Genomic DNA, 12,500 nt, shown 5'->3' with positions numbered 1-12,500 from the left:
ATGGGGGATGTGTCACTGACAGAAGTCTCTTTGCTAGGGCCTGCACTTCCTTCAGGTCCCACTGGGCCGGTCACAGCATCAGCCTTCATTTGGGGACAAGTATCTCGAGGGACACCAGGTGCCCCACTAGCCTCTGCCACTCTTTCAAATATGCTGGTTCTCCCCTGACGAGAGGCCTCGCTATTTCTTTTAACCTCACGACCCTCTCCTTCGTTGGGAAGGCTTTGGGCTACCGATTTGCTGAAAGATAGGAAGGGCCAAGGAGGGCCTCGCCTGCCTTGGGGCTTCGAACCGGCGTTCCAGACTGGTGAAGTGGTGCTGTGCTCTAGCACGAGAGGGCTTCGGGAGGCTGTTGACCCTTCTAAGAAGGCCGAGGACCCTTCGGAAGGACACTTCCTGGAATACCTCACCCTCTGGGTGGTCTCTCAACCCCTCCTCCGAAGCCAACTCAATGGTACTGGAAACTTTACAAGGTGGCCCTTCCAATGGTGGCGGATGATTGCCCCAGAGATCTGGTTCCCCTGATGAAGGGGACCTAGGGTCCTCTGTCTTCTTTCAGTTTCGTTTGCAGTTGGGGCAGGGGCAGGAGATATGGAGCTGTAAGACAGGACTAGAGGGATGATGTCTCTCTCACAGTCCTTTGCCCCCTCCAGATGTGCTCGGTCCTCGAAAGCAGGAAGCGGATAAGAGGCGACGTCCAGCAGTGAGAGCTCCTCCCAAAGAGCTGGGGGAATAGAGTACGCAGTTTCCCACGTGGGAAGGGATCCCTCAGCGGGGACCTGAATGGGATCCTTGGGGTGCCTGACTAGGTGTCTTGTGCCCACGAGGTTGGATCAGTACCAGGGAGCTGCTGTCTGGTGGATAAGGCCGCCGCCCCGAGGGCGGAAGGCGGATCCTCTACCCATGGAGGGGCAGAGTAGCCGGTCGCAGGTGGCAGAAAGAAGGCTGACAGGCCGCGCCAATCAGCGGATTGACGGCCATGTTGGCCAATCCCTGGTATGGGAGCTTGCAAGGGTTCTGGCTGGATAGGCCAACGTGCCGGCGGTTGAGAGGTTTGGGTCATGTGGTTCCCACGTGGAGCTGCTAGCTGGAGTGGAGGACCAACCACTGACAGTGCCGTGCAAACCTGGAACAGCCACTGACACCTTGACATTACGTCTCTCAAGGTTCCTGCAACCACCACTGGTTCCCGAGAGGGGAGATCAGTGCCTGGGAGCCTTTGAGCGGAAGCTGGAGCCGTCACCCCGTGAGCGGGTGAGGGAACGTTTACCGGCAGCTGGGCAGAGACCACATACTCGGTTAGTGGGTAGAAAGACGGCACATCAATCTGGGCTGAGGCCTGCTGGCCAGGTTTTGCAGCTCCAGGACTAGGCTGAGGGGCGGGGAAACTGGCCAGGTTAGGCAGGTCAAGATGGCAGCACCTGAGTGGCAGAAACCTGGCCCCATGACGCTATTAGGCGTGGCGGGGAAACACCCTCTGAGTGGGGAGCGCTGCCCTGGAGCAGGTGCCCAAACCGAGCCATCACCTCCCATAATACCCTCTCTACATCCGGCGTGGTAGGCCCTGGTAAGGGGGTGGAAGCGATCCAGGAAGGAAAGGGGATTGGGAGGGGGGGAGGGAGGGAATGCCTGCAGCTCCCCACACTGGCAAGGGTCCCTGGGTGGGAACCTGAACGGTGCCCTGGTGTTACCCGTCCAGATCTCTTGATCCCAAGAGGAGATATCAGTGCTTGGTAGCCATTGAACGGGAGCTGGAGCTGCCATGCCGTGGGGGGAGTGGCTACCAGATGGTAAGTAAGGTGGCAGCCCCAGCTGTGTGACAGCCTGCTGGCTGACCAGGTGCCGCTGACAGAGGTGGAGGACCACCTGTGCCGAGACCGCTACCGTGAAGCAGGCGCCCAAACCTGACCATCATCTCCGTCCCATGACAGTAATCCACTTCGGCCGAAGCCACCGTCACAATCTTGTTATAACACCTAGTCACTACCTACAGGACAATGATCTATATCAGGTCAAAACTGAGGCAGAATTTAAGGCAGTCGAGGCCTATGTCTCAATTATAAGGTTTACTGCAAGTTAGATAAACGTAACGTACATGAAAATATTTACTGCCTATACACATACTTACAAACCTTAAACATATATATACCTGTGTATATATATAAATAACATAATCTATATATAAACTTGCAAATGAAAAGGAAAATATCAATATCAAATTCAACACAGGCACACTATTAAATGTATACATACGTACATAGCTACAAGTATACATGTCAAACATACTTCCACGTATGCACGTATATGAAGCAAGAAACTGATCTTCTCTACAAGGGCTCAATGAAATCAGAAGCATAAACATAATTCCCAGTGATGAAAATCTTAATCCCAGAAGAATTTCCTTTATCCAAAGTGATGGATTGACCAACGCTAATCATAAAATAATGAAAGTCATAGGTGTGCGAATGTTGATAGAACATTCATTCAAGGTATATGATAAAACGTTAATTACTTAATTATTTCTTCTTCATGCATAAATCTGTATGAAATAATACATTTCACAGTAAGTCCTCGAGCACCGGAACATCTGGGATGATTGGTAAAGGAAGAAAAGGGGACAACAGTCTCAGTAACAGACTGAGACCAGCAACTAACTCACTTTGGTCCCTACTCTGGGCGAGGATAGGGGGAAGATCCAGAACACTTGTGGGACGACATCTCTTGGAAAAACATTCCTTCTTTTTCTTACCACTCCCTTCCATGTGTGACGGGTCCCTTGAACACAGGAGGATAGATCCTCTCCTGGGAGCAGATGACCGGAAGCTGGGACCTCCATCCCGTGAGCGGATAAGGGAATGTCTACCGGTAGCTGGATGGAGGCCGCACCCGGGGACGACGTGTAAAAAGATGGTTTACCAGTCTGCCCTCAATATCCCTGCTACATCTGTGAGGGGGGGGGGGACGCGAGGACCCGATCGGTCCCGTTACCTCCTCTACCACAGTAGGCAGCTCCGGAGACAAAGAAGTCCCCGAAACCCTGGGTACTATCAAACATACCGAAGAAAGGCGAGACCAACTACCATTCCTTAAGGGGGATCTGTCCTTCTCTGACTTCTTCCCCATCTTAGTGGCCATCTTGGTCACTGAACAACTCCACTACCCTCCTCTAGGGCCAACACACGTCTCTCGGAGAAAACAAACGAACCCAGCAAGAAGTAAAAAAACAAGAGGATCAACCTCCACGTGTAAAAAGAAGCTGCACACAACTTCCTTCTTCGTGGCCATCTTGGCTTACTGGACATCGCTCCAGCCCACACAACCATTACACGTGTCGTTCTGGGAACACACACGGCTTCGACACAAAAGACACAAGACATGGGGATTGACTTCCACGTAGGACAAAAAAGGTGCACACAGCTTACCACTAACCCATGGGCAACGACATTGCATTCTAACAGATTCCATAATAAGAGATCGAAGGACACAAGACCCAAAAGAGTAACACATACTTGGCACAAAGGAAAACTCTGTTGAACACGAGAGAGGCAGTAGTAGTCTCATCGCAAGCAAGACCAGATGTTGAAAGGTTAATGGTGACCTAGGTAGGTCGCCTGAATCGTCCCTCTAGTGAATGCTAGGAAAAACAAAAGAAGTCAGGGTCATGCAGGTTAGTGGGGGGACGAGGAATCTCCGGTCGCAAAGCTGGCACTCGATGTACTCCTATACATTGGTCAGTGGTAAGTATTTATGTTGGAAAAAAATATATACAGTATATATACATATATATATATATGTAAATATATATATATATATATATATATATATATTTATATATATATATATATACACACACATATATACACATATATTCACACACATATATAAATATATATATATATATATATATATGTATATATATATATATATATATATATATATATATATATATATATATATATATATATATATATGTGTGTATTTCATTTGTGTATCTAGGAGATGTATAGCCAGCTCGTAAGGTGACTTCCTCTCATGTAGGTTACAGTAATTGTGTGTAAATTACATAAGACTTTCGTTGTTCATTTAACTGTATTTTTCATTCAAGTCAGTATATGCAAATTTACATTATTTTCAAGAATTAAGTTTTTATTTCACATATTTTGTTACGAAGACCTATGTAATCTTGTCTAGGTAAGCTATACGAACCATATGAGGTATGAACACGAAGGCTTAGGAAATTCTTTATGTTTTCACGAGGTATTACATCAATGTTATATTTCCACGTGGTTAGAATGTGCATAAAAGTTCTTGAAATATATTTACTCTTTTATTTTTTAATGTTTTGAGGGGTAGGTGGGCAAAATGGGCTGATAGAGGGTTGCCTCACAAGGTTTTTTCCTCTGTTCAAAATACTACGTTGGCAACCTCGCCACTAGAGCCTTGCCCCAAAGTCATGAGAATGATCTATGTAGAATTATCCAGAAGTTTGAAGTCAATATATATATGCCCCAAGGAAATCTTAAGCAGCAGAAGAGATCCAGCCTGTCCCTTTGAAAGAGCCAAGTTCGCCCTCTCCTCTCAAGTGCGTCAAGTGTGTGCTCTCTCAAATGTGATTAACGATTTCTATCCAACATATATCGAGTGTAGTTTGTTCAAACGTTGACCAATCCATTAAATGATATTTCAAGTGTATTGTTAATGTTAAACTAAGTACTTGTTTAATATAAAATTTTGTAACTGGCCATGTGAGACTTCGGTTAAAACAGTGAAGTGTATTTATTTTGGCTTAACTCTTCGGTTACCTTGTGTGATCAGTTACTTTTAAATATATTTCATTAAGATTTAATCATTAAAGCCTTAACTAATGTCATTAAATATCAAAATTAAATATTTTTATAAATTAATTTCCAGTGAAACAAGGGATTGCATAATTTTCATAGAAAATATTTTCTAAGGTTTTGTTCAGGTTTAACATTTCGAGTAATTTAATTTTGGTGCATATTCTTTTTGCATTAGTGTTGTAACATTATAGAATATATTCATTTTTCTAAAGTATTTATTTTTTTGATCACCCATATTTCTTAACAATGCTTGCTCATAATCCCTGTTTCAGAATCAAAGTAAAAGGTTGTTTTTTAATAGTTCTTAGTTTTGTTCTGAGTGTACGTAAGAGACGTTTGGATATTCAGTGTTTTTATATATTGCAGCCTGAGAGTTATATAATTTTCTCAGAATGAATGAATGATTTGAAGTTCTCTGGCATCCTGACATCGAAGGTCATTGATGCCAATATTGTTTATTATAAATAAAGATTAAAAGAATACTGAATTAAAACTAGAAAACTAAATATGTTATAGAAGTTAAATAGTATTAAAAAGACCTGCTTCTGATATAAATTTAAAAATGCCACTAGCATTGTAAAACAGCTAGGGTATTAATTTTCAAGTATAATAGACTTATGTAGAAATAAACAGGTGAGTTTGGAGCTCAGGAGGTTATGTAATTTGCCCACTGTAATATATGTTTTTGGTGCCCAGACCCTTGGGATCCAGTAAGTTTGTTTTTAATATTGGTAATAACAAGGCCATGTTTTCATTAAAGGTTTGAACTGTTTAGTGTTGATAGGATTCTATGTATTGTTAGGATATATTTTTTGGAGGTATAATATTTTGTAAAGTAAAACATGGCACAATTTGATATCCAAGAATTTTTGAAAAACCCAGTTGTTCAGGAATTGTCAAAAGCTGATGTAACTAAATCTCAGTGTCCCTCTTATTTTAATGGCATGTGGTGCCCATGCATTGAGTGGGATGATTAAAGCTCAAATCAAGTGTCTAGCCTTAGAAGAGTTGATAAACTCAGAAAAGTTGTCGGAAGAAAATGAAGCAGCTTACGAACGTTTGGAGAATGCTGAAGCAGAATTTGTAGCGAAGCAAGGACCAGTTGACCCACAAACTAAGGAATGAAAGCTGAAAGGGATGTAGAAGCTGAGATTCGATGAATTACAGGGGAATAGAATTTGATTAAGTTGAAGATGATGGCAGAAGAGAGAGAAGCACAACATGCGAGGGAAATGGAAGCGAGACTGGAAGAAAGAGAGAGGGAAGAAGCAGAGAGATCGCAAAACATGCGAGGGAAATGGAAGCAAGACGAGAAGGAGAGAGAGAAGAAGAAAGAGAAACTTCAAACGAGAAGAAAAAGGGAGAGAACGAGAAGAAAAAGAGAAGGAAGAGGCAAGAGAAATTGCAGGACACACAAGGGAATTGGAGCTGTTGAATGCTCGTGCAAGGTCAGCAACGTAAACAGACACGATCCCTGCTATGCATAATGCCGTGTTTAATGTGACCAATGCACAGAGGTTAATTCCAAAATTCACAGAAGCTCCCAACGAGTTCTTCGGTCATACTGAAACAGTCGTGTCAATGATGGAATGGCCAGAAGGTAAATGGTCTGTGTTAGTGCAGAGTGTCCTTATTGGGAAAGGACCAGAGAAAGGAGTATCAAGAAGTAAAGAGGAGCGTTCTACAAGTGTATCAGATAACCCCTGAATATTATAAAGAAAATTTCTGACGTTTGTGAAAGGACGAGAAAATGACTTTCTCGGATTACGCTTACCAGGTACGACAATATTTCAAAAGATGAATAGAGACTGCTAACATGAGATAGATGGCTGATTTAGAAAAATTGATAGTACTGGAAATATATTTACTAGGATGACCTGAACATATTAGAACGTACTTGATAGAAGGTAGTTAGCCCCTCCCACCGACGACTCCAATGCCTGGCGTCATCCATTACCCGCAAATATGGACGACAAAAAACCGGATCACTGGAGCCCGACTCTTTACCAGACTAAATCTGCACACAATGGGGTCTGTCAGAAAGGTGATGGCATCTAAATTTGTACAGGTTGAGATGATATGCTATCCATCCCACCCTGTGCCAAATTCAGAAAAAGCACTCAAAACCAAAGTCATACAAGCCAAAGTCGTCAACAAGTTCATGCCCAATAGGAAGAGATAGGAGAATAAAAGAGGTAATCAAAAGAAAGGAGAGAAAATGCTGACTAATCTAGTTGGATCAACAATTGGGCACCAACGTCCAGTGGGGAAGCAGTTTCCACCGTTCATTAGAGCTCAGCTGCTAATCCCTAAGGCCACCATCCTCGTCAAGGCTTCAGCATATGGGGGGTAAGCAAATTTGAAGTTTAGTTTAACAGACCACAGAATGAATAAAATTAGTTTATTCGGATCACAATCCTTTAACTTTTTTTAATAAGATGAATAATAATCTAAGGTTAACTAGGTGGTTATTATGTTTGCAACCATATTGAATTAATGTAAAGCACATATCAGGTAAAGATAACATGGTTGCAGATTATTTATCTCGGGCTGAATCGGTGGATTCAGGCCTGGAATAAATATTTTTTTGGGGGAGCTATCTTACAAAACTAGTCTAGTATAGAGTAAGTATTTTATTCAGGTATTTTATTTGTGCATTTAACAGATGTATAGCCAGCTCATAAGGTGAGTTCCTCTGTTGTAGGCTTAAGTAATTGTATGTAAATTATATAAGACTCTCGTCATTTATTTAATTGTATTTTTCATTCAAGTCAGTATATGTAAATTTACGTTATCTTTAAGAATTAACTTTTTATTTCACATATTTTGTAACGAAGTCTTATGTAATTTTCATTAGGTATGCTGTATTACCCATACGAGATATGCACCCCAGGGCTCACGCCTATTAAAAACTACTCCCCTTCCATAATTGAAGTTTAGATGGGGTTTTACATCCAGCTTTATGTCATCATTCTCTGTATTTAAATTGCAAAGTATAACACACTGTGTTTCTGATTTGGCACTTATGAGGAAACTGTTTTTTCCAAACCGAGATATATCTCCTGGTCCGATGGTACGTACTTTCTTTTGAAGAAATTTACATACCGTAAATTAATTTCCTGTACTCCCTTTTGACTGAGCAACAAGCTACTTTGGTGATTTTGGCTTTCTCTGGGAGGGTACAACTACCTTTATACCTTTATCAATCCAATCTGCAGATTTGCATATATCTAGATCCTTAGGTACCGCATCGCAGAGAGCACCCATGATGATCAAATTATTGATTTTAATATTCATAATATTACTGATTGCATTGAATGCTTCATCATAATTATCAAATGATATCCATGAGTCCCATTTGTCACCTTCAAGCATCATTCTAATTTCTTTAATATTATCATAAAATTAAAATGTTTCATATGACATCGTAATTTGTTTCTATTGGAATTTGGGTGACAAGAAGGCTTTCCACTTTCCCTATGTTACCCAAATTACACCGTTTTTGAACACCTGTAGAATGGTCCTTTAGAGTTTCCATGTCGTCAAAAGAGGGGTTGATTTTTATCGAAAAAGCAAGCCGGGTTATCCACCTCTTATCGGAGGATGTCAGTCCTCCAATCCCATGTGGCCCAAGACGAGAAGAGGCTTCAGCAGGGACCAGTCCTCTATTAGAGAGGGGCAGCCTCTCTTTAGGTGGCCGTACACTGGTCAGTGGGGGTAGTTAGCCCCTTCCCACCGACGACTCCAATACCTGGCGTCATTCATTACCCGCAAATATGGACGACGTAAAACCGGATCATTGGAGCCCCACTCTTAACTGACTAAGTCTGCACCCAATGGGATCTGCCAGAAAGGTGATGGCATCTAAATTTTTACAGGTTGAGATGGTATGCCATCCATCCCACCCTGTGCTAAATCCAAAAAAGCAGTCAAAACCAAAGTCAAACAGGCCAAAGTCGTTAACAAGTTCATGCCAAAATAGGAAGCGATTGGAAAATTAAAGAAGCATTCAAAAGAAAGGAGAGAGTGCTGACTAATTTAGTTGGATCAACAATTGGGTACCAAGGTCCACTTGGAAAGCAGTTTCCACCGTTCATTAGAGGTCCAGCTGTTAATCCCTAAAGCCCCATCCTCCTCAAGGCTTCAGCATCTGGGGGGTAAGCAAATTTGAAGTTTACTTGAACAGACCACAGAATGAAAAAAATAAATTTTATTCTGATCACAATTGTTTAACTTTTTTTTAATATGATCAAAAATAATAATCAAAGGTTAACTAGGTGGTCATTATGTTTGCAACCATATTGTAGTAATGTAAAGCACATATCAGGTAAAGATAACATGGTTGCAGATTATTTATCATTCAGGCCTGGAATAAAAAATCTTTTTTTGGGGGGGGGCTATCTTACGAAGCTAGTCTAGTATAGAGTAAATATTTTATTCAGGTATTTTATTTGTGTATTTAAGAGCTGTATAGCCAGCTCATAAGGTGAGTTCCTCTCTTGTAAGGTTAAGTAATTGTATGTAAAGTACATAGGACTCACATTTATTTAATTGTATTTTTCATTAAAGTCAGTATATGTAAATTTACGTTATTTTTAAGAATTAACTTTCTATTTCACGTATTTTGTTACAAAATCTTATGTAAACTTGATTAGGTATGCTGTATTACCCATATGAGGTATCAATACGAGGGCTTACATCATGTTTACGAGGTATTTCGTCAAGTTTATATTTCCACGTGGAGCATGAAAATTCTCGAAATAGCATTACTCTTTTTTTTTTTTTAATGTTTTGAGGGGTAGATGGGAGGAGGTAGCTGAGAGAGGGTTGCCCCACAAACAAGTTTTGTTCTATGTTGGCAACCTCACCGCTAGAGCCTTGCCCCCTAAGCCACGAGAATGATCTATTTTGAATTATCTAGAAGTTTTAAGTCAATATATATATGGCCCCAGGAATGCATGAGCTGCAGAAGAGATCCAGCCTGTCCCTTTCAAAGTTCATCCGCCTCTCTCCTCTCAAGTGCATCTAGTGTGTGCTCTCTCAAACGTGATTCAATGATTTCTATTCAACATACATTGTGTATAATGGGTTCAGACGTTAATTAATCTATTGAATAATATTTAAAGTGTATTGTGTTAAGGTAAGTACTGATATAATATAAATCTTTTGTAACTGGCCCTGCGAGATTTAGGTTAAAACAATGAAGTGTATTTATTTTGGCTTAACTGTTCAGTTACCTTGTGTGATCCAAAAGACATAAGTGTATCAGAATATTTATGCAAAATTTCATTTAGTATTTACTCAGAGTTTTAAGTGTTAACAATTTTCATTAATTATCAAGATTAAACATTCTTATAAATCAATTTCCAGTGAAATAAGTGATTGTATAATTTTTTTTCAAAGAATCTTTCTTTTAACTTAATATTTCGAAAAATTCAATTTTGGTGTTAATTCTTTTTGCATTAGTGTTGTAACTTTTTATAGAATATATCTATTTTTGTAAAGTATGTATCATTTCGATCACCAATATTTCCTAGTGGTTGCTCGTAATCCCTGTTTAAGAATCAAAGAAAGAGGTTGGTTTTTGAATAGTTCTTATAAAATAATCACCCAGATATGTTTTAAGTAAGAAACCTTTGGATATTCAGTATTTTTATATATTGCCGTCTGGGAGTTATATAATATTCTTAGAACTCAGGTATTTTTCAAGTATAATAGATTTATGTAAAAATAAACAAGTGAGTTTGGAGACCCGGAGTTTATGTAATTTGCCAACAGTAATAATATTTATATCAAATCTGTGTGATAAAGATAAATAAAAGATTACTATATATATATATATATATATATATATATATATATATATATATATATATATATATATATATATATATATATATTACAAATAGATGGAACGGACAACCCAATACCCTTCTGTATACCATTTCCGGAAAAACATGGGAAGGAAGGAAGCAAGGAAGGATAGACCAAAGACCTTGAAGCCTATACAAGAATGAAAAGTTATGAAAGTCAGAGGAAAGAAAAAATCATGAAGACAATTCTGAAGATTGGCTACGAGGGTAGAAGGACTCATTGAGCAATACAATAGGAGGATTCTCGACTTTCAAATAAGTACATGTGAAAGGAGATGGATTGAAGAGCGTTAATAGTGCAGCTTTTGTGGAAGAGAAAAATGTCTAAAAAATAATCAAATTAAGTCTTAATATACAAATTTTAAATGTCATAACTATTAAATTAATAGCATGGTGAACTCGTGATGATGACAAAATCAATAAATTAACATATGTGCCATATGTATGCTAAAGGCACTTAGAGGTACATCATGTATTGTGACTGCCTTGATGCATTTTTCTTCGGCCTTAACAATCTATTATCCCTGGTCATACTTTAAATCTGGTCTACAAGTTACATGGTCACTAGTTTTCTAATCAATTTTCACAAAGATTAATGTCTAATACTTGTTTAAGATAAAAAATGTAATTTGAGGTTGGTACTTGTACGTTACTTATTGGTCACGCTGTATTAACAGAAAAGTAATATGCAACTTCCTTTCCCTAATGCGCTTGACAAGCGCAAGAAAATCCCCACTTCCTCTAATTACAATCGCAGTTCATCCAACACAAAGGCAGTAAAACGACAAAAGAGGTAAAATCAAAAATGGTATTTCTAGAGGATCCGAGCATAACTCCAAATTAATCAGCGTATATTGAATTCCAGATCTTATTTATCTGAATTTCAAAATTGTATTCAGTTATTCTGAGCTATACGATTTACATACTTTTTCTAGTTATGTTAATAACATTCTTTGACATTTGAAGATTTGATTTAGATCCCAGTATATGAAACAAAATTCCAAGTTTTCGTGTAACACTGAGTGGATGGATGATACTTTTATTTAAGCATTATATTTCATACAATCACACATACATCAAACGTACGTGATACACACACATTCTCTCTCTCTCTCTCTCTCTCTCTCTCTCTCTCTCTCTCTCTCTCTCTCTCTCTCTCTCTCTCTATATATATATATATATATATATATATATATATATATATATATATATACATATATAAACACACATATATATATATATATATATATAGATAGATAGATAGATAGATAGATAGATAGATATGTTTGTGTGTCATCTCTCGACCAATTCCTGCTCCGAATGTGTATTTCGGCGAACATAATCAATACGTATATAATATTTTGCCTGGAAATTTCTAAAAATTAATTCTCGATGTTGATCAAGGTTGGAGCCTATCAGTAAGCAAGTGGATAAGGGATAGCCAGGGAGATCCAGATGAAGCCAGTACTAAACCCCTTAAATATCTGAAATACTGCTCGCCAGACAAGCAACCTTATCCCAATGACCTTTGATGACAATAGGAAGGCTAGCAACTAGAGAACCCCGTCAATAAAAAAAAAAGTGAATAGAGATAATATACAGTATATACACTAGTGTTGGCGATCCGTCAAAAATGACGGCTAAGTATTTGTGTAGATATACCCCTATCACCAGGGTATGACTACTCCCTCTTCACATACCTGAGACACAGGGAGAGTTAACATGACCGGATATATATATATATATATATATATATATATATATATATATATATAAATAAAATCAA

At 39.2% G+C, this 12,500-nt stretch overlaps 1 protein-coding gene across 9 annotated transcripts in view; it reads right to left on the bottom strand.

Annotated features, from left to right (window-relative positions):
* Positions 1–12,500, bottom strand: part of LOC137616392 (defense protein l(2)34Fc-like) — a 1,552,671-nt gene that overhangs the window by 965,517 nt on the left and 574,654 nt on the right. The gene's annotated exons all lie outside the window — the stretch shown is intronic.

The sequence above is a fragment of the Palaemon carinicauda genome, chromosome 22 (genome assembly GCF_036898095.1).
Source record: "Palaemon carinicauda isolate YSFRI2023 chromosome 22, ASM3689809v2, whole genome shotgun sequence".
Classification (NCBI taxonomy): Eukaryota; Metazoa; Arthropoda; class Malacostraca; order Decapoda; family Palaemonidae; genus Palaemon; species Palaemon carinicauda.
This window is presented reverse-complemented; position numbering and strand designations above follow the sequence as displayed.